Source organism: Ziziphus jujuba, chromosome 6 (assembly GCF_031755915.1).
Source record: "Ziziphus jujuba cultivar Dongzao chromosome 6, ASM3175591v1".
Classification (NCBI taxonomy): domain Eukaryota; kingdom Viridiplantae; phylum Streptophyta; class Magnoliopsida; order Rosales; family Rhamnaceae; genus Ziziphus; species Ziziphus jujuba.
The window spans coordinates 20919138-20944795 of NC_083384.1; the positions used below are offsets into that span (position 1 = coordinate 20919138).

General features: G+C 33.7%; 1 protein-coding gene and 3 non-coding genes across 4 annotated transcripts in view; all 4 read right to left on the reverse strand.

Annotated features, from left to right (window-relative positions):
- LOC107433949 (probable inactive receptor kinase At2g26730) overlaps positions 1 to 25658 on the reverse strand; it is a 46637-nt gene that overhangs the window by 6762 nt on the left and 14217 nt on the right. The gene's annotated exons all lie outside the window — the stretch shown is intronic.
- LOC132804362 (small nucleolar RNA R71) lies at positions 1673 to 1779 on the reverse strand. Its single transcript, XR_009639484.1, has one exon. It is a non-coding gene; the product is annotated as a small nucleolar RNA R71 (small nucleolar RNA).
- Positions 11434 to 11540, reverse strand: LOC132804363 (small nucleolar RNA R71). Its single transcript, XR_009639485.1, has one exon. It is a non-coding gene; the product is annotated as a small nucleolar RNA R71 (small nucleolar RNA).
- Positions 21195 to 21301, reverse strand: LOC132804364 (small nucleolar RNA R71). Its single transcript, XR_009639486.1, has one exon. It is a non-coding gene; the product is annotated as a small nucleolar RNA R71 (small nucleolar RNA).

Below are 25658 nucleotides of genomic sequence, written 5' to 3' on the forward strand. Positions count from 1 at the left end.
GGAATGAATGATTTTAATAATATTTGAGCTTGGAAAAGGATAATATTATGGATCTCCAATGATTTACATGAATGCATAATTGATTGGAAAATAGTTATGTCTCATGCCATATTATTTGCTTAATCTATGCTTGATGAATTTGCATGATTTAATTTATAGGCCGGAAGGAATAGATTAGGTTATGTGAATATTATCAATTGTGAGTGGAAACTACTTTTGATTAATTTTGTGATTAAGTGTGGTTAACCAAATTACTAGTTAATTAAATTGACATATTTAAGTAATTAAATTGGAATAGTTAGTGGTGAAATCAAATGCCCTAGTATTCATAATTATTCAATTCTCTCTCTTACTTGAAATTGATCTAATTTTAATTGATTGCTTTTGTTTAATTTAGTTTATTTAGTTTTCAATTGCCATCTTAAATTTTAGTTCAAATATTACCAAAACCTAATTATATTTGATACTTAATACTTAATCCCTTGGGTACGACAACCCTATTTTTCCACTTTATTACTTGAAAACGATTCGTGCACTTGCGAGTTGATTTTACACATCAAGTTTTTGGCGCCGTTGCCGGGGATTAAGGCATTAATATTAATTCGGATTGGGTTTAGTAGTACTTTGATCATTGTTTTCTTATTTTAAATTTTTACATTTGTTTCTTAATTTTGGTTTTAGTGTTGCATGCTAGGGTTTTAATTCTTTGCTTGTTTGGCCAACTTGCTTTGAATTTTTAATACTTATTTTGTGGTACTTGAAACCAAAATTGTGTTTTTAATTTATTGGTGCTTAGGTTACAAGTCTAGCATACTTAGGGTTTTTAGTATTATTTTTTATTTGTTTGGTTGAATAAGATTAGGTTTAGCTTACTTTTAGTTGAAATTTTAGTTTGGCATAATTGTTTACTTTAAAAGCATACCTGCACAAAAGGGTTTAATTTTTTTTGCATTCAATTCATTTGGTTCATTATTTCCTAGAGTTATTTTCATATATCTTTTAGTTAAGTGTTAGTTTATTTTTCTTTATTGCTAATTGATTTTAATTGTTAGATTAGTTAGCAACATTAGAATTCTAATAAATTTTTTTTTTCTTGTTCAATTTTCTAATTTTCTATCTAATTTATTTTACTTGCTCTCTTTTTAGGAATTAGGTGTTGTGTATGATTCATAGTGGTGATCAAGAGTTCAAGGAGGGAGTTGACTTAGAAAATAAACCAGCACCTAGAAAACAAGCCATAAGGGGTACTTAGGTACGTATAGACCAAGGAACTCAAGAAGGTGCAATGGCCAACCAAAGAGAAGATGATTTGCCCATATGCGAGTATGCTGCTCACAAGAAAGTTGGTGATTTGTCTTGCATAAGGAGACCACCCATTGAAGCAAACAATTTTAAAATTGAAGCATCTACTACTTCTTTGCTTAATAATGTTCAATTTTGTGGTTTGCCTCATGAAGATCCAAACATGCATATTTCTAGTTTTCTTCAATTGTGTGATATGTCTAAACAAAATGGTGTTTCTGATGATGCTTTTCGATTAAGACTTTTTCCTTGGTCTCTTAGAGACAAGGCAAAAGTGTGGTTAAATTCTTTACCTGCAGGTACTATCACTACATGGGATGCTATGGAGGCAAAATTCCTAGACAAATTTTTTCCTCCATCAAAGACCGCAAAATTGAAAAGTGATATAAACAATTTTTGTCAATGGGACCAAGAGACTTTGTATGATGCATGGGAGCGCTTCAAGGAACTATTAAGAAGATGCCCACACCATGGTTTTCCAACATGGATACAGGTACAGATTTTCTATAATGGTCTAGATTATGGTAACAAACAATTGGTAGATGCAGCTGCAGGAGGTTCTTTAATGAAGAAGAGGCAATCAGAAGCATTTAAATTAATTGAAGAGATGGCCCATAATAACTACCAATATCCAAGTGAGAGGAGACTAAATGGAAGAAGTCAAGTAAAGGCCGTGGAAGACGTTGATATTAACAACTTAGGAGCTCAACTTGCAACCCAATTCATGAAGACCTTGAACACTCAATTTGGTCAAATAGGGGTGAATTCTATCCAATCTACTAATAATTTTTTATTTTGTGATTTATGTGGTGCTCATGATCATAAGAGTGTGGATTGCCAAGTTGGAAATCCCTTTGCTTCTGATGATGTTAATTTTGTAGGGAACTTCCAAAAGCAACAAAACAATCCATATTCTTCTAACACATATAATCCAGGATGGAGGAACCACCCAAATTTTTCATGGTCTAACAACAACCAGCAAGGGTCTAATCAAGGACAAAGTGGAGGGTTTCAAAAACAACAATTCCAATCTCCATTCTACCAAAAGCCGCAACTTGCACATCAAAATCAAAATTCTTCTCAAGCTCAAACTCAATTTTCTTCACTTCAACAATCCTTGCAAGAGTTATCTAATAGTACTAATTCTTTCATGCAGAGAACTGAGCAACAATTGACAAACCATAGTCAAATGTTCAACAACCAAATCGCTGCAATCAAAAGCTTGGAGAACCAAATAGGTCAATTAGCAACTCAATTCCAAAGAAGTCAAGGAACTTTGCCAAGCCAAACGGAGAAGAACCCAAAGGAGCATGTTCAAGCCATTACATTAAGAAGTGGAAAGCAAGTAGCCGGGCCTAAAGAAAGTGACAAAGGGATGGTAATTCTTGATGATGAAGATGAAGAGAGCCCTATAGACTCAACATCACACTTGGTCACACATGACAACTCAAAATCAAATGTGGAGCATAAGGAGGCTTATAGGAGAAAAGATGAAGGTTTAAGTGATGCCATGAAGTCTCCACCAACAAAGTACATACCACCACATGTAAGAGAGGCCGAGAGCTCACCAACTGGATCAAAGAAAGTTGAACCAGCACCTTACCTAACCAAACCTATTGACAAGCACAACGAAAATGAGGAGAAGAATCAAGCCTACAAGAAAACCCCACCTCCACCTTTCCCATCTAGGTTTAGGAATGCAAAGTTAGATAATCAATTTAAAAAGTTTCTTGATGTATTTAAGCAATTGCATGTAAATATCCCTTTCATAGATGCCTTAGAACAAATGCCTTCCTATGTTAAGTTTTTGAAGGAGATATTGTCAAACAAAAGGAGGTGGGAGAATTATGAGTTAGTAGCTTTGAGTGAGGAGAGTAGTGCTAGGTTGCACCATAGGATTCCACCCAAGTTAAAAGATCCAGGAAGCTTTGATATCCCATGTAACATTGGACATTATAATTTTATGGCTCTTTGTGATTTAGGTGCTAGCATTAATTTGATGCCATATAGCATTTACAGGAAGCTTGGAGTGGGAGATGTGAAGCCTACCACAGTGACTCTTCAAATGGCAGATCGAAGCATAAAAAGGCCAAGGGGAATATTGGAGGATGTACTTGTAAAAGTAAACAAGTTCATATTCCCTGCAGACTTTGTGATACTTGATATGGAGGAAGATGACAACATTCCAATCATTCTTGGAAGACCATTTCTTGCAACCGGACGTGCCCTAATTGATGTACAACAAAGGCAAGTAACCCTTAGAGTACTCAATGAGGAGGTAAGTTTTCAAATCCCTAATGTTGTTAAATTTCCTAATCTTGATGAAATTTCTTGCTGCTTTCTTGTTGATGCATGTGATGAATTGGTAAATGATATGGAAAAGGAAAGTAATTTAGATCCCTTAGGATTGAGTGAGTTATTTGGACCATGTATAGAAGAAGAAAAACAAGAGTGTAACATCATAGATATGGCTACCCACTGTGAGGTAGATTATGTTGGAAAGTTTGAGGATTTAGGTGAGAGTGGACCTAGAAAGATACCGAGTGTGGAGCACCCACCTATAATTGATTTGAAGCCACTACCTAGTCATTTAAAATATGTTTTTCTAGGATTTAATAATACCCTTCTGGTAATAATTTCATCCGCCCTTAGTGAGGACCAAGAAACCAAACTTTTAGAAGTTTTAAGAGAACATAAAACTGCACTAGGTTGGACTATAGCTGATATTAAGGGTATTAGCCCCTCTATTTGTATGCACAAAATACTTATGGAGGAAGACCATAAACCGACTGTAGAACATCAAAGGAGGCTTAATCCTAATCTTAAGAAAGTGGTTCATGGTGAGATTTTAAAGCTTTTAGATGCCGGGATTATCTATCCTATTTCGGATAGTAATTGGGTAAGTCCTATTCAAGTAGTTCCTAAGAAAGGTGGGATGACTGTGCAAGAGAATGATAAGAGTGAGCTTATTCCTACTAGGTTAGTTACTGGGTGGAGAGTGTGCATTGATTATAGGAAGCTTAATAAGGCCACTAGAAAAGACCATTTTCCTTTGCCATTCATTGATCAAATGTTAAAAAGGTTAGCCGGTAAGGAATATTATTGTTTTCTAGATGGTTATAGCGGTTACAATCAAATAGCTATTGCCCCTGATGATCAAGAAAAGACTACTTTTACTTGTCCTTATGGAACTTTTGCCTATAGAAGGATGCCTTTTGGTTTATGCAATGCACCTGCAACCTTTCAAAGGTGTATGATGTCCATCTTTTCGGATATGGTAGAAGATATCATTGAGATTTTTATGGATGATTTTAGTGTATTGGGTGATTCTTTTACCTCTTGCTTGCAAAATTTATCTAGGGTTCTTCTAAGGTGTAAAGAAACGAATCTTGTGCTTAATTGGGAAAAATGTCACTTTATGGTTCAAGAGGGCATAGTTTTAGGTCATAAGGTTTCTAAAAGGGAAATTGAGATAGATAAAGCTAAAATAGAAGTTATAGAGAAATTGCCTCCACCTACTTCAATAAAAGGTATTAGGAGTTTTCTTGGGCATGCGGGCTTTTATAGGAGATTTATTAAGGATTTTTCCAAGATAACTAAACCTCTTTGTAACTTATTGAATAAAGATGTTCCCTTTGTTTTTGATGATGAATGCATGCATGCTTTTAATCTTTTGAAAGAAAAATTAATATGTGCTCCCATTATGTGTACTCCTAATTGGAATCTACCTTTTGAAATTATGTGTGATGCTAGTGATTATGCTATAGGAGCTGTTTTGGGACAAAGGAAAGATAAAAAACTGCATGTTATTTATTATGCTTCTAGAACTTTGAATGATGCTCAACTTAATTATGCTACTACTGAGAAAGAGATGCTTGCCATTGTCTTTGCTTTTGATAAGTTTAGAGCATATTTGTTAGGTTCTAAGACCATTGTCTATACCGATCATAGTGCAATTAAGTACCTCATGAGTAAGAAAGAGTCTAAACCTAGGTTAATTAGATGGGTTTTGTTACTTCAAGAGTTTGACTTAGAAATTTTGGATAAAAAAGGAGTAGAAAACTTAGTAGCTGATCACTTGTCTAGGTTGGAATTGAGTGAGGAAAAAGAAGAAAGAGATATAGAAAAGTGTTTTCCAGATGAGAAAGTGTTTAAGGTTGATGGTATGTTTGATGTACCTTGGTATGCTGACATTGTTAATTATTTGGTTACTAATGTTATGCCGCCTAGTTTGGAAAAACCATATGAAAAGCATAAGTTTCTTAAGGAAAGTAGGTATTACTTTTGGGATGACCCCTATCTTTTTAAGAAGTGTGCCGATGGTATAATTAGGAGGTGTGTTGCTAGAGAAGAGACAATGTCCATTATTAAAAGTTGTCATTCTAGTGAGTATGGGGGGCATTTTGGGACTAGAAAAACCATAGCAAAAATTTTAAATTCTGGATTTTATTGGCCATCTATGTTTAAAGATACTAATATTTATGTGCAAGGGTGTGATAGGTGCCACAGAACCGGGAACATATCAAGGAAGAATGAGATGCCTTTAAAGAATATCCTTGAGGTAGAATTGTTTGATGTTTGGGGTATTGATTTCATGGGTCCTTTTCCTTCTTCTTGTGGTAATAAATATATTTTAGTTGCTGTGGATTATGTTTCTAAATGGGTTGAAGCTAGTGCACTACCTACTAATGATGCACGAGTTGTAGTGAAATTTTTAAAAAAATACATTTTTACTAGATTTGGTACACCCCGAGCAATCATTAGTGATGGTGGCACTCATTTTTGCAACAAACAATTTGAATCCCTTCTTGCTAAATATGGTGTTAGACATAAAATTGCTACTCCTTACCACCCACAAACTAGTGGGCAAGTAGAAATTTCAAATAGGGAAATAAAGAGGATTTTGGAGAAGACGGTCAATGCTTCAAGAAAGGATTGGAGCTTAAAGCTAGATGATGCACTTTGGGCATACCGGACCGCCTACAAGACCCCCATTGGTAGTTCTCCGTATAAACTGGTTTTTGGTAAGGAATGTCATCTTCCCGTGGAATTGGAGCATAAAGCATATTGGGCAACCAAGTTTCTCAATTTTGATCAAGAGGCTGTGGGCAAGAATAGGCTATTGCAATTGGATGAACTTGAAGAATTTAGGATGGATGCTTTCGAGAATGCAAAGATTTACAAAGAAAAGACAAAGAGATGGCACGACAAGATGATTAAAAAGAGGAACTTTCATGTTGGACAAAAGGTACTTCTTTATAACTCTAGACTTAAATTGTTTCCAGGTAAATTAAGATCAAGATGGAGTGGACCATATGATATTGTACAAATTTTTCCAAGTGGAGCAATTGAAATCACCAAACCGGGACATGAAAGTTTTAAGGTGAATGGGCAGCGGTTGAAGCCATATTATGAAGGTGGAGTGCTTGAGACTAGCCTCTACTTGGATGATCTTAATTAAGTTAAAGGGAGGAGTCAAGCTAATGACTTTAAACAAGCGCTCTTGGGAGGCAACCCAAATTTCTTTCTTTACCTTATATTTATCTATTTATTTTAGTTGTTTTTAGTGGTTTTCTTATTTTTAGGTTGTTTTGATGTGTTTTGTTTGAGTTTTTGCAAGGTTTTAAGATGTTTAGGTGTAAAAGAGCAAAAGACGAATGTTGTGAATTTCAAGTCTAAAGTTAGGTTTTTGGAGTATAACCACCTTTAATATGCATTGGAGTACATAAAATTTTTTTCACATTACGAGGAACATTCCATGTCTTCAAAGGGGAGTATTCTTTACCTTTTATTTACTTTTGCTTTATTTTATGTTTTTCACAATGAGGACATTGTTCATTTTAAGTTTGGGGTGAAAAGCATGCTTTGCATCTTTTAAATCTTGTCCATTTTAAGTGTTTTTATTAGTTTTCAAAAATGTTAGTTTTAGTTTTTATTTTCCTTCATTATTATAAAAAAAAAAAATTGTTTTTGTGGTGTTTTCTTAAGCACTTTAATGAGCCAATGATAAGACTATGATTGAAAATAAATTGGTTTTTAGATGGTGGATTTGTTTTTGTGTATGCCTAAATGCTTGAATTTATATTCACATATTGTTACTTTCAATAAATTTTGAGCACATAATCAATAATGCATAATTTAGATTGTGTTTTGAAGAAGGTTTGCATGAATTAGAGTACTTTATTATTAATTGAACTCTAGAACTTGCTTGATTATTGCTTGAGGCGAAATCCTAGGTGAATGCATTACTAAGAACATGATTTAGGCCATCTTTGTTTAAGTTTGAGTCTTTCAAGCCAACCTAATACATTATCTTCCACTAGTACCTTATTTGAGCCTTTAGGATGCATAAATATGTATTAGAGCCTTTTCTTCATTAAAGCACATTTACTTACCCTTTTTGAGCCTTAAATTTCTTTTTCCTACCTTGAACATACTACAAAGAGAGCTTTAATTGAATTGATATGAATATATGCTTGTGAGCTTGTTTGAGTGTTGAAAAAGAAAAAAAAAGAAAAAAAGAAAAAAATAATAATGAAGTTTGGAGGTTAAGTATTTGGTGAATTTGGCTCTAGTATGCATTTTTGTGTAAATTGGAGGTTTGAATGTGCAATAAGAGGAAAAATAAGTTTGGGGGCTTAGTGGAAAAGAAAGAAAAAAAAAAGAAAAAAAAAAGAAAAAAAAAAGAAAAAAAAAGAAATAAAGAAAGAATTGTGTGATTTGAAGAATATATGCAGAATAAAAAGGAGAAAAAGGATATTGAAATTGAAGTTAAAATAAGAAAAGAAGTTCTAATAAAGAAACAAATTTTACAAGTAATTTATTCATTGATATTTAATTTTAGCTTTCTTTCTTTGATTTATTATATCCTATCCTTTTCTTTCTTTAGCCTTATCCATTAGCGTTAACAATAGAAACCATGAAGTCCTAATGATTTAAGGTGGTGCATTAACCTACATTAGTGGAAAGTGATAATTAAGTCAAGCATATGGTAGTTCATACGTTATTATCAATCTCTAATTCTTGTAAATTTATTCAAGCATATGATAATTAAGTGTATAAATTGATTTCCACACACACACATTGGAAGTATCATATATGTTGGATAGAATCTAAGGTATTGAGCTACATAATTACTTTGAAACCATTTGAAAAGTCATATGTTATACAATCTTTGAGGCACCTCATTAAAGTATCTTATGTTCTTTAAATAAAATTTCATTTTCTTATTCGTTTCCTTTGCTAGGGACTAGCAAATCTTAAGTTTGGGGGTATTTGTTAGGTCTACAATATTGATGATTTTATGCCATATTTATAGCTTAATATTTGTTAGTTTGTGTTAATTTGTTATGGAAAAATACTTATTTATGTATTTTTTTTAATCTAGGTGAAAGAGGAAGAATTTTAAGAAAACAACCATAAAGATGGATTCCTTGGGTCGAATTATGGTGGGAAGCAAGATTTGAGCTCGAACGGACTAAGCATTAAAAAGATTCCAAAAAGATACCTTGAAGATTTCATAAAGATTCTATCGAGAATTTCATGGTGGAAGTGGATGTCATATGAATCATCACAATTTGTGGATTTCAAATGTCTCATTAGTTTTGGATTTCGAGGTGCGAGCAAAGAGTTATCATCATTTAAAGTTTGGAATTTATAAAAGGGAATATTCTAGTTAAATCTCCACCATTGATCAAAAGAGGGAATCAAGGCAATTTGAGGGCCAGGATAAAAACAAGTGGCAATAATTGGTTAATTTATCATTAATGAGGCACATGTCATGTCACATGCTTCATTAAGGGTAAATTAGACTAATTAACTATTTTTTTAGGAGGAATTAGATAAAAGGAAAGTAGTAGAGAGCAAGTAATATACAGTTTCCTTTTTACACATGAAATTCGTCCAACCCTTTTCATGGCCTAAAAAAGGTATCTTCCAAGACTCCCACATTGAAAATAAAGAGAGAAAAAGATTCCCAAGGTCCTATATATATAGCCCCCACCACATTGAAGGAAGATATACAAATTTAGAGAGTTATTTAAAAGCTTTTAGGAGGCTTAAATAGAAACAAACCAAATTTTGGGAGTTTCTAAAATTCTCTTAAGGGTTCTAGGGTTTTAAAGTTTTAGAGTTTTAGAAGATCAGTTGGAGAGCTTGGAGGAGGCAGAGAGACGTGGGCTTGCTCGGAGAAGAAGGCTACGACTTTGAGAGCTCTTGGAGGAGAATTTCTTCAATAGTTTTTATTCTCTTTTCCTTTCTCTTTAATTGTGAATCTTATTATTTTTAATAATTATGGATGTTGAAATTATTTTTACGATGAACTAATTTTCATAGCTAGGGCTATGATGTAGCCCTAACTATGAAGGTTTAATTATTTTAATATATGTTGAGTTTTATTTAATTAGTAATATGTTTTGTTAATAAATCATTGGTATACTTAATGCTTTCATAGGCCGGAAGGAATGAATGATTTTAATAATATTTGAGCTTGGAAAAGGATAATATTATGGATCTCCAATGATTTACATGAATGCATAATTGATTGGAAAATAGTTATGTCTCATGCCATATTATTTGCTTAATCTATGCTTGATGAATTTGCATGATTTAATTTATAGGCCGGAAGGAATAGATTAGGTTATGTGAATATTATCAATTGTGAGTGGAAACTACTTTTGATTAATTTTGTGATTAAGTGTGGTTAACCAAATTACTAGTTAATTAAATTGACATATTTAAGTAATTAAATTGGAATAGTTAGTGGTGAAATCAAATGCCCTAGTATTCATAATTATTCAATTCTCTCTCTTACTTGAAATTGATCTAATTTTAATTGATTGCTTTTGTTTAATTTAGTTTATTTAGTTTTCAATTGCCATCTTAAATTTTAGTTCAAATATTACCAAAACCTAATTATATTTGATACTTAATACTTAATCCCTTGGGTACGACAACCCTATTTTTCCACTTTATTACTTGAAAACGATTCGTGCACTTGCGAGTTGATTTTACACATCAAGTTTTTGGCGCCGTTGCCGGGGATTAAGGCATTAATATTAATTCGGATTGGGTTTAGTAGTACTTTGATCATTGTTTTCTTATTTTAAATTTTTACATTTGTTTCTTAATTTTGGTTTTAGTGTTGCATGCTAGGGTTTTAATTCTTTGCTTGTTTGGCCAACTTGCTTTGAATTTTTAATACTTATTTTGTGGTACTTGAAACCAAAATTGTGTTTTTAATTTATTGGTGCTTAGGTTACAAGTCTAGCATACTTAGGGTTTTTAGTATTATTTTTTATTTGTTTGGTTGAATAAGATTAGGTTTAGCTTACTTTTAGTTGAAATTTTAGTTTGGCATAATTGTTTACTTTAAAAGCATACCTGCACAAAAGGGTTTAATTTTTTTTGCATTCAATTCATTTGGTTCATTATTTCCTAGAGTTATTTTCATATATCTTTTAGTTAAGTGTTAGTTTATTTTTCTTTATTGCTAATTGATTTTAATTGTTAGATTAGTTAGCAACATTAGAATTCTAATAAATTTTTTTTTTCTTGTTCAATTTTCTAATTTTCTATCTAATTTATTTTACTTGCTCTCTTTTTAGGAATTAGGTGTTGTGTATGATTCATAGTGGTGATCAAGAGTTCAAGGAGGGAGTTGACTTAGAAAATAAACCAGCACCTAGAAAACAAGCCATAAGGGGTACTTAGGTACGTATAGACCAAGGAACTCAAGAAGGTGCAATGGCCAACCAAAGAGAAGATGATTTGCCCATATGCGAGTATGCTGCTCACAAGAAAGTTGGTGATTTGTCTTGCATAAGGAGACCACCCATTGAAGCAAACAATTTTAAAATTGAAGCATCTACTACTTCTTTGCTTAATAATGTTCAATTTTGTGGTTTGCCTCATGAAGATCCAAACATGCATATTTCTAGTTTTCTTCAATTGTGTGATATGTCTAAACAAAATGGTGTTTCTGATGATGCTTTTCGATTAAGACTTTTTCCTTGGTCTCTTAGAGACAAGGCAAAAGTGTGGTTAAATTCTTTACCTGCAGGTACTATCACTACATGGGATGCTATGGAGGCAAAATTCCTAGACAAATTTTTTCCTCCATCAAAGACCGCAAAATTGAAAAGTGATATAAACAATTTTTGTCAATGGGACCAAGAGACTTTGTATGATGCATGGGAGCGCTTCAAGGAACTATTAAGAAGATGCCCACACCATGGTTTTCCAACATGGATACAGGTACAGATTTTCTATAATGGTCTAGATTATGGTAACAAACAATTGGTAGATGCAGCTGCAGGAGGTTCTTTAATGAAGAAGAGGCAATCAGAAGCATTTAAATTAATTGAAGAGATGGCCCATAATAACTACCAATATCCAAGTGAGAGGAGACTAAATGGAAGAAGTCAAGTAAAGGCCGTGGAAGACGTTGATATTAACAACTTAGGAGCTCAACTTGCAACCCAATTCATGAAGACCTTGAACACTCAATTTGGTCAAATAGGGGTGAATTCTATCCAATCTACTAATAATTTTTTATTTTGTGATTTATGTGGTGCTCATGATCATAAGAGTGTGGATTGCCAAGTTGGAAATCCCTTTGCTTCTGATGATGTTAATTTTGTAGGGAACTTCCAAAAGCAACAAAACAATCCATATTCTTCTAACACATATAATCCAGGATGGAGGAACCACCCAAATTTTTCATGGTCTAACAACAACCAGCAAGGGTCTAATCAAGGACAAAGTGGAGGGTTTCAAAAACAACAATTCCAATCTCCATTCTACCAAAAGCCGCAACTTGCACATCAAAATCAAAATTCTTCTCAAGCTCAAACTCAATTTTCTTCACTTCAACAATCCTTGCAAGAGTTATCTAATAGTACTAATTCTTTCATGCAGAGAACTGAGCAACAATTGACAAACCATAGTCAAATGTTCAACAACCAAATCGCTGCAATCAAAAGCTTGGAGAACCAAATAGGTCAATTAGCAACTCAATTCCAAAGAAGTCAAGGAACTTTGCCAAGCCAAACGGAGAAGAACCCAAAGGAGCATGTTCAAGCCATTACATTAAGAAGTGGAAAGCAAGTAGCCGGGCCTAAAGAAAGTGACAAAGGGATGGTAATTCTTGATGATGAAGATGAAGAGAGCCCTATAGACTCAACATCACACTTGGTCACACATGACAACTCAAAATCAAATGTGGAGCATAAGGAGGCTTATAGGAGAAAAGATGAAGGTTTAAGTGATGCCATGAAGTCTCCACCAACAAAGTACATACCACCACATGTAAGAGAGGCCGAGAGCTCACCAACTGGATCAAAGAAAGTTGAACCAGCACCTTACCTAACCAAACCTATTGACAAGCACAACGAAAATGAGGAGAAGAATCAAGCCTACAAGAAAACCCCACCTCCACCTTTCCCATCTAGGTTTAGGAATGCAAAGTTAGATAATCAATTTAAAAAGTTTCTTGATGTATTTAAGCAATTGCATGTAAATATCCCTTTCATAGATGCCTTAGAACAAATGCCTTCCTATGTTAAGTTTTTGAAGGAGATATTGTCAAACAAAAGGAGGTGGGAGAATTATGAGTTAGTAGCTTTGAGTGAGGAGAGTAGTGCTAGGTTGCACCATAGGATTCCACCCAAGTTAAAAGATCCAGGAAGCTTTGATATCCCATGTAACATTGGACATTATAATTTTATGGCTCTTTGTGATTTAGGTGCTAGCATTAATTTGATGCCATATAGCATTTACAGGAAGCTTGGAGTGGGAGATGTGAAGCCTACCACAGTGACTCTTCAAATGGCAGATCGAAGCATAAAAAGGCCAAGGGGAATATTGGAGGATGTACTTGTAAAAGTAAACAAGTTCATATTCCCTGCAGACTTTGTGATACTTGATATGGAGGAAGATGACAACATTCCAATCATTCTTGGAAGACCATTTCTTGCAACCGGACGTGCCCTAATTGATGTACAACAAAGGCAAGTAACCCTTAGAGTACTCAATGAGGAGGTAAGTTTTCAAATCCCTAATGTTGTTAAATTTCCTAATCTTGATGAAATTTCTTGCTGCTTTCTTGTTGATGCATGTGATGAATTGGTAAATGATATGGAAAAGGAAAGTAATTTAGATCCCTTAGGATTGAGTGAGTTATTTGGACCATGTATAGAAGAAGAAAAACAAGAGTGTAACATCATAGATATGGCTACCCACTGTGAGGTAGATTATGTTGGAAAGTTTGAGGATTTAGGTGAGAGTGGACCTAGAAAGATACCGAGTGTGGAGCACCCACCTATAATTGATTTGAAGCCACTACCTAGTCATTTAAAATATGTTTTTCTAGGATTTAATAATACCCTTCCGGTAATAATTTCATCCGCCCTTAGTGAGGACCAAGAAACCAAACTTTTAGAAGTTTTAAGAGAACATAAAACTGCACTAGGTTGGACTATAGCTGATATTAAGGGTATTAGCCCCTCTATTTGTATGCACAAAATACTTATGGAGGAAGACCATAAACCGACTGTAGAACATCAAAGGAGGCTTAATCCTAATCTTAAGAAAGTGGTTCATGGTGAGATTTTAAAGCTTTTAGATGCCGGGATTATCTATCCTATTTCGGATAGTAATTGGGTAAGTCCTATTCAAGTAGTTCCTAAGAAAGGTGGGATGACTGTGCAAGAGAATGATAAGAGTGAGCTTATTCCTACTAGGTTAGTTACTGGGTGGAGAGTGTGCATTGATTATAGGAAGCTTAATAAGGCCACTAGAAAAGACCATTTTCCTTTGCCATTCATTGATCAAATGTTAAAAAGGTTAGCCGGTAAGGAATATTATTGTTTTCTAGATGGTTATAGCGGTTACAATCAAATAGCTATTGCCCCTGATGATCAAGAAAAGACTACTTTTACTTGTCCTTATGGAACTTTTGCCTATAGAAGGATGCCTTTTGGTTTATGCAATGCACCTGCAACCTTTCAAAGGTGTATGATGTCCATCTTTTCGGATATGGTAGAAGATATCATTGAGATTTTTATGGATGATTTTAGTGTATTGGGTGATTCTTTTACCTCTTGCTTGCAAAATTTATCTAGGGTTCTTCTAAGGTGTAAAGAAACGAATCTTGTGCTTAATTGGGAAAAATGTCACTTTATGGTTCAAGAGGGCATAGTTTTAGGTCATAAGGTTTCTAAAAGGGAAATTGAGATAGATAAAGCTAAAATAGAAGTTATAGAGAAATTGCCTCCACCTACTTCAATAAAAGGTATTAGGAGTTTTCTTGGGCATGCGGGCTTTTATAGGAGATTTATTAAGGATTTTTCCAAGATAACTAAACCTCTTTGTAACTTATTGAATAAAGATGTTCCCTTTGTTTTTGATGATGAATGCATGCATGCTTTTAATCTTTTGAAAGAAAAATTAATATGTGCTCCCATTATGTGTACTCCTAATTGGAATCTACCTTTTGAAATTATGTGTGATGCTAGTGATTATGCTATAGGAGCTGTTTTGGGACAAAGGAAAGATAAAAAACTGCATGTTATTTATTATGCTTCTAGAACTTTGAATGATGCTCAACTTAATTATGCTACTACTGAGAAAGAGATGCTTGCCATTGTCTTTGCTTTTGATAAGTTTAGAGCATATTTGTTAGGTTCTAAGACCATTGTCTATACCGATCATAGTGCAATTAAGTACCTCATGAGTAAGAAAGAGTCTAAACCTAGGTTAATTAGATGGGTTTTGTTACTTCAAGAGTTTGACTTAGAAATTTTGGATAAAAAAGGAGTAGAAAACTTAGTAGCTGATCACTTGTCTAGGTTGGAATTGAGTGAGGAAAAAGAAGAAAGAGATATAGAAAAGTGTTTTCCAGATGAGAAAGTGTTTAAGGTTGATGGTATGTTTGATGTACCTTGGTATGCTGACATTGTTAATTATTTGGTTACTAATGTTATGCCGCCTAGTTTGGAAAAACCATATGAAAAGCATAAGTTTCTTAAGGAAAGTAGGTATTACTTTTGGGATGACCCCTATCTTTTTAAGAAGTGTGCCGATGGTATAATTAGGAGGTGTGTTGCTAGAGAAGAGACAATGTCCATTATTAAAAGTTGTCATTCTAGTGAGTATGGGGGGCATTTTGGGACTAGAAAAACCATAGCAAAAATTTTAAATTCTGGATTTTATTGGCCATCTATGTTTAAAGATACTAATATTTATGTGCAAGGGTGTGATAGGTGCCACAGAACCGGGAACATATCAAGGAAGAATGAGATGCCTTTAAAGAATATCCTTGAGGTAGAATTGTTTGATGTTTGGGGTATTGATTTCATGGGTCCTTTTCCTTCTTCTTGTGGTAATAAATATATTTTAGTTGCTGTGGATTATGTTTCTAAATGGGTTGAAGCTAGTGCACTACCTACTAATGATGCACGAGTTGTAGTGAAATTTTTAAAAAAATACATTTTTACTAGATTTGGTACACCCCGAGCAATCATTAGTGATGGTGGCACTCATTTTTGCAACAAACAATTTGAATCCCTTCTTGCTAAATATGGTGTTAGACATAAAATTGCTACTCCTTACCACCCACAAACTAGTGGGCAAGTAGAAATTTCAAATAGGGAAATAAAGAGGATTTTGGAGAAGACGGTCAATGCTTCAAGAAAGGATTGGAGCTTAAAGCTAGATGATGCACTTTGGGCATACCGGACCGCCTACAAGACCCCCATTGGTAGTTCTCCGTATAAACTGGTTTTTGGTAAGGAATGTCATCTTCCCGTGGAATTGGAGCATAAAGCATATTGGGCAACCAAGTTTCTCAATTTTGATCAAGAGGCTGTGGGCAAGAATAGGCTATTGCAATTGGATGAACTTGAAGAATTTAGGATGGATGCTTTCGAGAATGCAAAGATTTACAAAGAAAAGACAAAGAGATGGCACGACAAGATGATTAAAAAGAGGAACTTTCATGTTGGACAAAAGGTACTTCTTTATAACTCTAGACTTAAATTGTTTCCAGGTAAATTAAGATCAAGATGGAGTGGACCATATGATATTGTACAAATTTTTCCAAGTGGAGCAATTGAAATCACCAAACCGGGACATGAAAGTTTTAAGGTGAATGGGCAGCGGTTGAAGCCATATTATGAAGGTGGAGTGCTTGAGACTAGCCTCTACTTGGATGATCTTAATTAAGTTAAAGGGAGGAGTCAAGCTAATGACTTTAAACAAGCGCTCTTGGGAGGCAACCCAAATTTCTTTCTTTACCTTATATTTATCTATTTATTTTAGTTGTTTTTAGTGGTTTTCTTATTTTTAGGTTGTTTTGATGTGTTTTGTTTGAGTTTTTGCAAGGTTTTAAGATGTTTAGGTGTAAAAGAGCAAAAGACGAATGTTGTGAATTTCAAGTCTAAAGTTAGGTTTTTGGAGTATAACCACCTTTAATATGCATTGGAGTACATAAAATTTTTTTCACATTACGAGGAACATTCCATGTCTTCAAAGGGGAGTATTCTTTACCTTTTATTTACTTTTGCTTTATTTTATGTTTTTCACAATGAGGACATTGTTCATTTTAAGTTTGGGGTGAAAAGCATGCTTTGCATCTTTTAAATCTTGTCCATTTTAAGTGTTTTTATTAGTTTTCAAAAATGTTAGTTTTAGTTTTTATTTTCCTTCATTATTATAAAAAAAAAAAATTGTTTTTGTGGTGTTTTCTTAAGCACTTTAATGAGCCAATGATAAGACTATGATTGAAAATAAATTGGTTTTTAGATGGTGGATTTGTTTTTGTGTATGCCTAAATGCTTGAATTTATATTCACATATTGTTACTTTCAATAAATTTTGAGCACATAATCAATAATGCATAATTTAGATTGTGTTTTGAAGAAGGTTTGCATGAATTAGAGTACTTTATTATTAATTGAACTCTAGAACTTGCTTGATTATTGCTTGAGGCGAAATCCTAGGTGAATGCATTACTAAGAACATGATTTAGGCCATCTTTGTTTAAGTTTGAGTCTTTCAAGCCAACCTAATACATTATCTTCCACTAGTACCTTATTTGAGCCTTTAGGATGCATAAATATGTATTAGAGCCTTTTCTTCATTAAAGCACATTTACTTACCCTTTTTGAGCCTTAAATTTCTTTTTCCTACCTTGAACATACTACAAAGAGAGCTTTAATTGAATTGATATGAATATATGCTTGTGAGCTTGTTTGAGTGTTGAAAAAGAAAAAAAAAGAAAAAAAGAAAAAAATAATAATGAAGTTTGGAGGTTAAGTATTTGGTGAATTTGGCTCTAGTATGCATTTTTGTGTAAATTGGAGGTTTGAATGTGCAATAAGAGGAAAAATAAGTTTGGGGGCTTAGTGGAAAAGAAAGAAAAAAAAAAGAAAAAAAAAAGAAAAAAAAAAGAAAAAAAAAGAAATAAAGAAAGAATTGTGTGATTTGAAGAATATATGCAGAATAAAAAGGAGAAAAAGGATATTGAAATTGAAGTTAAAATAAGAAAAGAAGTTCTAATAAAGAAACAAATTTTACAAGTAATTTATTCATTGATATTTAATTTTAGCTTTCTTTCTTTGATTTATTATATCCTATCCTTTTCTTTCTTTAGCCTTATCCATTAGCGTTAACAATAGAAACCATGAAGTCCTAATGATTTAAGGTGGTGCATTAACCTACATTAGTGGAAAGTGATAATTAAGTCAAGCATATGGTAGTTCATACGTTATTATCAATCTCTAATTCTTGTAAATTTATTCAAGCATATGATAATTAAGTGTATAAATTGATTTCCACACACACACATTGGAAGTATCATATATGTTGGATAGAATCTAAGGTATTGAGCTACATAATTACTTTGAAACCATTTGAAAAGTCATATGTTATACAATCTTTGAGGCACCTCATTAAAGTATCTTATGTTCTTTAAATAAAATTTCATTTTCTTATTCGTTTCCTTTGCTAGGGACTAGCAAATCTTAAGTTTGGGGGTATTTGTTAGGTCTACAATATTGATGATTTTATGCCATATTTATAGCTTAATATTTGTTAGTTTGTGTTAATTTGTTATGGAAAAATACTTATTTATGTATTTTTTTTAATCTAGGTGAAAGAGGAAGAATTTTAAGAAAACAACCATAAAGATGGATTCCTTGGGTCGAATTATGGTGGGAAGCAAGATTTGAGCTCGAACGGACTAAGCATTAAAAAGATTCCAAAAAGATACCTTGAAGATTTCATAAAGATTCTATCGAGAATTTCATGGTGGAAGTGGATGTCATATGAATCATCACAATTTGTGGATTTCAAATGTCTCATTAGTTTTGGATTTCGAGGTGCGAGCAAAGAGTTATCATCATTTAAAGTTTGGAATTTATAAAAGGGAATATTCTAGTTAAATCTCCACCATTGATCAAAAGAGGGAATCAAGGCAATTTGAGGGCCAGGATAAAAACAAGTGGCAATAATTGGTTAATTTATCATTAATGAGGCACATGTCATGTCACATGCTTCATTAAGGGTAAATTAGACTAATTAACTATTTTTTTAGGAGGAATTAGATAAAAGGAAAGTAGTAGAGAGCAAGTAATATACAGTTTCCTTTTTACACATGAAATTCGTCCAACCCTTTTCATGGCCTAAAAAAGGTATCTTCCAAGACTCCCACATTGAAAATAAAGAGAGAAAAAGATTCCCAAGGTCCTATATATATAGCCCCCACCACATTGAAGGAAGATATACAAATTTAGAGAGTTATTTAAAAGCTTTTAGGAGGCTTAAATAGAAACAAACCAAATTTTGGGAGTTTCTAAAATTCTCTTAAGGGTTCTAGGGTTTTAAAGTTTTAGAGTTTTAGAAGATCAGTTGGAGAGCTTGGAGGAGGCAGAGAGACGTGGGCTTGCTCGGAGAAGAAGGCTACGACTTTGAGAGCTCTTGGAGGAGAATTTCTTCAATAGTTTTTATTCTCTTTTCCTTTCTCTTTAATTGTGAATCTTATTATTTTTAATAATTGTGGATGTTGAAATTATTTTTACGATGAACTAATTTTCATAGCTAGGGCTATGATGTAGCCCTAACTATGAAGGTTTAATTATTTTAATATATGTTGAGTTTTATTTAATTAGTAATATGTTTTGTTAATAAATCATTGGTATACTTAATGCTTTCATAGGCCGGAAGGAATGAATGATTTTAATAATATTTGAGCTTGGAAAAGGATAATATTATGGATCTCCAATGATTTACATGAATGCATAATTGATTGGAAAATAGTTATGTCTCATGCCATATTATTTGCTTAATCTATGCTTGATGAATTTGCATGATTTAATTTATAGGCCGGAAGGAATAGATTAGGTTATGTGAATATTATCAATTGTGAGTGGAAACTACTTTTGATTAATTTTGTGATTAAGTGTGGTTAACCAAATTACTAGTTAATTAAATTGACATATTTAAGTAATTAAATTGGAATAGTTAGTGGTGAAATCAAATGCCCTAGTATTCATAATTATTCAATTCTCTCTCTTACTTGAAATTGATCTAATTTTAATTGATTGCTTTTGTTTAATTTAGTTTATTTAGTTTTCAATTGCCATCTTAAATTTTAGTTCAAATATTACCAAAACCTAATTATATTTGATACTTAATACTTAATCCCTTGGGTACGACAACCCTATTTTTCCACTTTATTACTTGAAAACGATTCGTGCACTTGCGAGTTGATTTTACACATCAAGTTTTTGGCGCCGTTGCCGGGGATTAAGGCATTAATATTAATTCGGATTGGGTTTAGTAGTACTTTGATCATTGTTTTCTTATTTTAAATTTTTACATTTGTTTCTTAATTTTGGTTTTGGTGTTGCATGCTAGGGTTTTAATTCTTTGCTTGTTTGGCCAACTTGCTTTGAATTTTTAATACTTATTTTGTGGTACTTGAAACCAAAATTGTGTTTTTAATTTATTGGTGCTTAGGTTACAAGTCTAGCATACTTAGGGTTTTTAGTATTATTTTTTATTTGTTTGGTTGAATAAGATTAGGTTTAGCTTACTTTTAGTTGAAATTTTAGTTTGGCATAATTGTTTACTTTAAAAGCATACCTGCACAAAAGGGTTTAATTTTTTTTGCATTCAATTCATTTGGTTCATTATTTCCTAGAGTTATTTTCATATATCTTTTAGTTAAGTGTTAGTTTATTTTTCTTTATTGCTAATTGATTTTAATTGTTAGATTAGTTAGCAACATTAGAATTCTAATAAATTTTTTTTTTCTTGTTCAATTTTCTAATTTTCTATCTAATTTATTTTACTTGCTCTCTTTTTAGGAATTAGGTGTTGTGTATGATTCATAGTGGTGATCAAGAGTTCAAGGAGGGAGTTGACTTAGAAAATAAACCAGCACCTAGAAAACAAGCCATAAGGGGTACTTAGGTACGTATAGACCAAGGAACTCAAGAAGGTGCAATGGCCAACCAAAGAGAAGATGATTTGCCCATATGCGAGTATGCTGCTCACAAGAAAGTTGGTGATTTGTCTTGCATAAGGAGACCACCCATTGAAGCAAACAATTTTAAAATTGAAGCATCTACTACTTCTTTGCTTAATAATGTTCAATTTTGTGGTTTGCCTCATGAAGATCCAAACATGCATATTTCTAGTTTTCTTCAATTGTGTGATATGTCTAAACAAAATGGTGTTTCTGATGATGCTTTTCGATTAAGACTTTTTCCTTGGTCTCTTAGAGACAAGGCAAAAGTGTGGTTAAATTCTTTACCTGCAGGTACTATCACTACATGGGATGCTATGGAGGCAAAATTCCTAGACAAATTTTTTCCTCCATCAAAGACCGCAAAATTGAAAAGTGATATAAACAATTTTTGTCAATGGGACCAAGAGACTTTGTATGATGCATGGGAGCGCTTCAAGGAACTATTAAGAAGATGCCCACACCATGGTTTTCCAACATGGATACAGGTACAGATTTTCTATAATGGTCTAGATTATGGTAACAAACAATTGGTAGATGCAGCTGCAGGAGGTTCTTTAATGAAGAAGAGGCAATCAGAAGCATTTAAATTAATTGAAGAGATGGCCCATAATAACTACCAATATCCAAGTGAGAGGAGACTAAATGGAAGAAGTCAAGTAAAGGCCGTGGAAGACGTTGATATTAACAACTTAGGAGCTCAACTTGCAACCCAATTCATGAAGACCTTGAACACTCAATTTGGTCAAATAGGGGTGAATTCTATCCAATCTACTAATAATTTTTTATTTTGTGATTTATGTGGTGCTCATGATCATAAGAGTGTGGATTGCCAAGTTGGAAATCCCTTTGCTTCTGATGATGTTAATTTTGTAGGGAACTTCCAAAAGCAACAAAACAATCCATATTCTTCTAACACATATAATCCAGGATGGAGGAACCACCCAAATTTTTCATGGTCTAACAACAACCAGCAAGGGTCTAATCAAGGACAAAGTGGAGGGTTTCAAAAACAACAATTCCAATCTCCATTCTACCAAAAGCCGCAACTTGCACATCAAAATCAAAATTCTTCTCAAGCTCAAACTCAATTTTCTTCACTTCAACAATCCTTGCAAGAGTTATCTAATAGTACTAATTCTTTCATGCAGAGAACTGAGCAACAATTGACAAACCATAGTCAAATGTTCAACAACCAAATCGCTGCAATCAAAAGCTTGGAGAACCAAATAGGTCAATTAGCAACTCAATTCCAAAGAAGTCAAGGAACTTTGCCAAGCCAAACGGAGAAGAACCCAAAGGAGCATGTTCAAGCCATTACATTAAGAAGTGGAAAGCAAGTAGCCGGGCCTAAAGAAAGTGACAAAGGGATGGTAATTCTTGATGATGAAGATGAAGAGAGCCCTATAGACTCAACATCACACTTGGTCACACATGACAACTCAAAATCAAATGTGGAGCATAAGGAGGCTTATAGGAGAAAAGATGAAGGTTTAAGTGATGCCATGAAGTCTCCACCAACAAAGTACATACCACCACATGTAAGAGAGGCCGAGAGCTCACCAACTGGATCAAAGAAAGTTGAACCAGCACCTTACCTAACCAAACCTATTGACAAGCACAACGAAAATGAGGAGAAGAATCAAGCCTACAAGAAAACCCCACCTCCACCTTTCCCATCTAGGTTTAGGAATGCAAAGTTAGATAATCAATTTAAAAAGTTTCTTGATGTATTTAAGCAATTGCATGTAAATATCCCTTTCATAGATGCCTTAGAACAAATGCCTTCCTATGTTAAGTTTTTGAAGGAGATATTGTCAAACAAAAGGAGGTGGGAGAATTATGAGTTAGTAGCTTTGAGTGAGGAGAGTAGTGCTAGGTTGCACCATAGGATTCCACCCAAGTTAAAAGATCCAGGAAGCTTTGATATCCCATGTAACATTGGACATTATAATTTTATGGCTCTTTGTGATTTAGGTGCTAGCATTAATTTGATGCCATATAGCATTTACAGGAAGCTTGGAGTGGGAGATGTGAAGCCTACCACAGTGACTCTTCAAATGGCAGATCGAAGCATAAAAAGGCCAAGGGGAATATTGGAGGATGTACTTGTAAAAGTAAACAAGTTCATATTCCCTGCAGACTTTGTGATACTTGATATGGAGGAAGATGACAACATTCCAATCATTCTTGGAAGACCATTTCTTGCAACCGGACGTGCCCTAATTGATGTACAACAAAGGCAAGTAACCCTTAGAGTACTCAATGAGGAGGTAAGTTTTCAAATCCCTAATGTTGTTAAATTTCCTAATCTTGATGAAATTTCTTGCTGCTTTCTTGTTGATGCATGTGATGAATTGGTAAATGATATGGAAAAGGAAAGTAATTTAGATCCCTTAGGATTGAGTGAGTTATTTGGACCATGTATAGAAGAAGAAAAACAAGAGTGTAACATCATAGATATGGCTACCCACTGTGAGGTAGATTATGTTGGAAAGTTTGAGGATTTAGGTGAGAGTGGACCTAGAAAGATACCGAGTGTGGAGCACCCACCTATAATTGATTTGAAGCCACTACCTAGTCATTTAAAATATGTTTTTCTAGGATTTAATAATACCCTTCCGGTAATAATTTCATCCGCCCTTAGTGAGGACCAAGAAGCCAAACTTTTAGAAGTTTTAAGAGAACATAAAACTGCACTAGGTTGGACTATAGCTGATATTAAGGGTATTAGCCCCTCTATTTGTATGCACAAAATACTTATGGAGGAAGACCATAAACCGACTGTAGAACATCAAAGGAGGCTTAATCCTAATCTTAAGAAAGTGGTTCATGGTGAGATTTTAAAGCTTTTAGATGCCGGGATTATCTATCCTATTTCGGATAGTAATTGGGTAAGTCCTATTCAAGTAGTTCCTAAGAAAGGTGGGATGACTGTGCAAGAGAATGATAAGAGTGAGCTTATTCCTACTAGGTTAGTTACTGGGTGGAGAGTGTGCATTGATTATAGGAAGCTTAATAAGGCCACTAGAAAAGACCATTTTCCTTTGCCATTCATTGATCAAATGTTAAAAAGGTTAGCCGGTAAGGAATATTATTGTTTTCTAGATGGTTATAGCGGTTACAATCAAATAGCTATTGCCCCTGATGATCAAGAAAAGACTACTTTTACTTGTCCTTATGGAACTTTTGCCTATAGAAGGATGCCTTTTGGTTTATGCAATGCACCTGCAACCTTTCAAAGGTGTATGATGTCCATCTTTTCGGATATGGTAGAAGATATCATTGAGATTTTTATGGATGATTTTAGTGTATTGGGTGATTCTTTTACCTCTTGCTTGCAAAATTTATCTAGGGTTCTTCTAAGGTGTAAAGAAACGAATCTTGTGCTTAATTGGGAAAAATGTCACTTTATGGTTCAAGAGGGCATAGTTTTAGGTCATAAGGTTTCTAAAAGGGAAATTGAGATAGATAAAGCTAAAATAGAAGTTATAGAGAAATTGCCTCCACCTACTTCAATAAAAGGTATTAGGAGTTTTCTTGGGCATGCGGGCTTTTATAGGAGATTTATTAAGGATTTTTCCAAGATAACTAAACCTCTTTGTAACTTATTGAATAAAGATGTTCCCTTTGTTTTTGATGATGAATGCATGCATGCTTTTAATCTTTTGAAAGAAAAATTAATATGTGCTCCCATTATGTGTACTCCTAATTGGAATCTACCTTTTGAAATTATGTGTGATGCTAGTGATTATGCTATAGGAGCTGTTTTGGGACAAAGGAAAGATAAAAAACTGCATGTTATTTATTATGCTTCTAGAACTTTGAATGATGCTCAACTTAATTATGCTACTACTGAGAAAGAGATGCTTGCCATTGTCTTTGCTTTTGATAAGTTTAGAGCATATTTGTTAGGTTCTAAGACCATTGTCTATACCGATCATAGTGCAATTAAGTACCTCATGAGTAAGAAAGAGTCTAAACCTAGGTTAATTAGATGGGTTTTGTTACTTCAAGAGTTTGACTTAGAAATTTTGGATAAAAAAGGAGTAGAAAACTTAGTAGCTGATCACTTGTCTAGGTTGGAATTGAGTGAGGAAAAAGAAGAAAGAGATATAGAAAAGTGTTTTCCAGATGAGAAAGTGTTTAAGGTTGATGGTATGTTTGATGTACCTTGGTATGCTGACATTGTTAATTATTTGGTTACTAATGTTATGCCGCCTAGTTTGGAAAAACCATATGAAAAGCATAAGTTTCTTAAGGAAAGTAGGTATTACTTTTGGGATGACCCCTATCTTTTTAAGAAGTGTGCCGATGGTATAATTAGGAGGTGTGTTGCTAGAGAAGAGACAATGTCCATTATTAAAAGTTGTCATTCTAGTGAGTATGGGGGGCATTTTGGGACTAGAAAAACCATAGCAAAAATTTTAAATTCTGGATTTTATTGGCCATCTATGTTTAAAGATACTAATATTTATGTGCAAGGGTGTGATAGGTGCCACAGAACCGGGAACATATCAAGGAAGAATGAGATGCCTTTAAAGAATATCCTTGAGGTAGAATTGTTTGATGTTTGGGGTATTGATTTCATGGGTCCTTTTCCTTCTTCTTGTGGTAATAAATATATTTTAGTTGCTGTGGATTATGTTTCTAAATGGGTTGAAGCTAGTGCACTACCTACTAATGATGCACGAGTTGTAGTGAAATTTTTAAAAAAATACATTTTTACTAGATTTGGTACACCCCGAGCAATCATTAGTGATGGTGGCACTCATTTTTGCAACAAACAATTTGAATCCCTTCTTGCTAAATATGGTGTTAGACATAAA